At 46.7% G+C, this 3,097-nt stretch overlaps 1 non-coding gene across 1 annotated transcript; it reads right to left on the bottom strand.

The window, feature by feature from the left end:
- Nucleotides 1-958: 958 nt before the first annotated feature.
- Nucleotides 959-2,879, bottom strand: LOC143261624 (small subunit ribosomal RNA). Its single transcript, XR_013035717.1, has one exon. It is a non-coding gene; the product is annotated as a small subunit ribosomal RNA (ribosomal RNA).
- Nucleotides 2,880-3,097: the final 218 nt, after the last annotated feature.

The raw sequence follows: 3,097 nt of genomic DNA, 5'->3' as shown, positions 1-3,097 counted from the left end.
CTTTCGTCGTTATTTACACCGGACGGACTCACGGCCGGCTCTAGCTGGGTGTCATATATATATACGTCCCACGCTCATGCTGCCACTAGCGCGCAACAGAGTAGGGTGTCAATGACAACGACACAGCATTGAAACGAGCTACACAAGCCGGTCTCTCTTGATACCAATGTAAACGAGCATTAAGTTATCTTCAGACTGCCCGATATTTTCGTCCTTTGGACTTTCCCAACGATTCCTTTTTTTCTTTTTTTTTTTACACCACAGCGAAGACTTGAGGAAGCGTGATTAGCACGCTCGCATCCCTCCCTGTCCTACTACAACTGTGTGTGTGTGTGTAAAGAAAGAAAAAAGAATACATTGGCTTTCTCTCTATCGAGAAGATGGCCTACGCAACGCAGATCAAAGGCCTAATACGTGTAATATAATACGCGTCTGGCCGTGTATAAATCACGCACGAATGATCTGGTCGGGCCCAACTCTTCTCGTACGCTTATTTTTCCGTGTTGGGGCACTATCATAAAATCACACAAACCCCAACACGTGTGTGTCTTGGAAGGAAGATGGCCTACGCAACGCAGATCAAAGGCCTAATACGTGTAGTACACACGTCTGCCGTGTAAATCACGCACGAATGATCTGGTCGGGCCCAACTCTTCTCCACCACACCACATCCCAACTTTGTACATTTTTATATATTTTTGTGCGTTGGGGCACCTTCATAATCACAAACCCCAACAACACATATATCTCTCTCTCTTTGAAAGATTTGTTGTGGCCTACGCAACGCAGATCAAAGGCCTAATACGTGTAGTACACACGTCTGGCCGTGTAAATCACGCACGAATGATCTGGCGGGCTCAACAATATCTTTTTTTTTTATATGAATTCTTATCCACAAACTAATCGAATTCATTTTCTCTCCTCCTCTCCTCTCTCTTTGAGATATATTGGAACATTGTAATGATCCTTCCGCAGGTTCACCTACGGAAACCTTGTTACGACTTTTACTTCCTCTAAATAATCAAGTTTGGTCATCTTCCCGGCATCATCGGCAATGCCGAAGCATTGCCGCGCACCAGTCCGAAGACCTCACTAAATCATTCAATCGGTAGTAGCGACGGGCGGTGTGTACAAAGGGCAGGGACGTAATCAACGCGAGCTTATGACTCGCGCTTACTGGGAATTCCTCGTTCATGGGGAATAATTGCAAGCCCCAATCCCTAGCACGAAGGAGGTTCAGCGGGTTACCCGGGCCTTTCGGCCAGGGAACACACGCTGATTCCTTCAGTGTAGCGCGCGTGCGGCCCAGAACATCTAAGGGCATCACAGACCTGTTATTGCTCAATCTCGTGCGGCTAGAAGCCGCCTGTCCCTCTAAGAAGATTTGTTTGTACGTTGGTAGTAAAAACCCCACCGGCAGAAGCCGAGAGCCTTCGAGATACCATAATTACGTCTATTTAGCAGGCTAGAGTCTCGTTCGTTATCGGAATTAACCAGACAAATCGCTCCACCAACTAAGAACGGCCATGCACCACCACCCACCGAATCAAGAAAGAGCTATCAATCTGTCAATCCTTCCGGTGTCCGGGCCTGGTGAGGTTTCCCGTGTTGAGTCAAATTAAGCCGCAGGCTCCACTCCTGGTGGTGCCCTTCCGTCAATTCCTTTAAGTTTCAGCTTTGCAACCATACTTCCCCCGGAACCCAAAAGCTTTGGTTTCCCGGAAGCTGCCCGCCGAGTCATCGTAGGAACTTCGGCGGATCGCTAGCTGGCATCGTTTATGGTTAGAACTAGGGCGGTATCTGATCGCCTTCGAACCTCTAACTTTCGTTCTTGATTAATGAAAACATTTTTGGCAAATGCTTTCGCTTCTGTCCGTCTTGCGACGATCCAAGAATTTCACCTCTAACGTCGCAATACGAATGCCCCCATCTGTCCCTATTAATCATTACCTCGGGGTTCCGAAAACCAACAAAATAGAACCGAGGTCCTATTCCATTATTCCATGCACACAGTATTCAGGCGAAGGTAGCCTGCTTTGAGCACTCTAATTTGTTCAAAGTAAACGTACCGGCCCACCTCGACACTCAGTGAAGAGCACCGCGATGGGATATTAGTTGGACCGCCCCGTGAAGAGCAAAGCCCACCGGTAGGACGTACCACATAATGCCAGTTAAACACCGCGAGCGATGAACCGACACTGTGACACACAGATTCAACTACGAGCTTTTTAACCGCAACAACTTTAATATACGCTATTGGAGCTGGAATTACCGCGGCTGCTGGCACCAGACTTGCCCTCCAATGGATCCTCGTTAAAGGATTTAAAGTGTACTCATTCCGATTACGGGGCCTCGGATGAGTCCCGTATCGTTATTTTTCGTCACTACCTCCCCGTGCCGGGAGTGGGTAATTTGCGCGCCTGCTGCCTTCCTTGGATGTGGTAGCCGTTTCTCAGGCTCCCTCTCCGGAATCGAACCCTGATTCCCCGTTACCCGTTACAACCATGGTAGGCGCAGAACCTACCATCGACAGTTGATAAGGCAGACATTTGAAAGATGCGTCGCCGGTGCTATAAGACCATGCGATCAGCACAAAGTTATTCAGAGTCACCAAAGCAAACGATGGACGAGTGTAAACACCCGCCACCGATTGGTTTTGATCTAATAAAAGCGTTCCTACCATCTCTGGTCGGAACTCTGTTTTGCATGTATTAGCTCTAGAATTACCACAGTTATCCAAGTAAATTTTAGTACGATCTAAGAAACCATAACTGATTTAATGAGCCATTCGCGGTTTCACCTTAATACGGCATGTACTGAGACATGCATGGCTTAATCTTTGAGACAAGCATATGACTACTGGCAGGATCAACCAGGGAACTATACAATATGTATATATAAAATGGACAAAATTTAAATCCTTTTCCATCGTCGCCTGTTTCATATATATATGTCAGGTCGACACACCACTTTTCTCTTTCAAATATGTACAAGTTTTGCCACATTCCGCGCTTGTAACATATCTTCTTTAACGCTCAATTTCTTTCATTTTTCTACCATACAGATATTTTACCGTACGCCCAAAAACGTACGTATT

Source organism: Megalopta genalis, unplaced genomic scaffold, assembly GCF_051020955.1.
Source record: "Megalopta genalis isolate 19385.01 unplaced genomic scaffold, iyMegGena1_principal scaffold0057, whole genome shotgun sequence".
Lineage (NCBI taxonomy): Eukaryota > Metazoa > Arthropoda > Insecta > Hymenoptera > Halictidae > Megalopta > Megalopta genalis.
The sequence above is the reverse complement of the archived record's forward strand: the minus strand, read 5'-3'. Positions and strand labels throughout refer to the sequence as shown.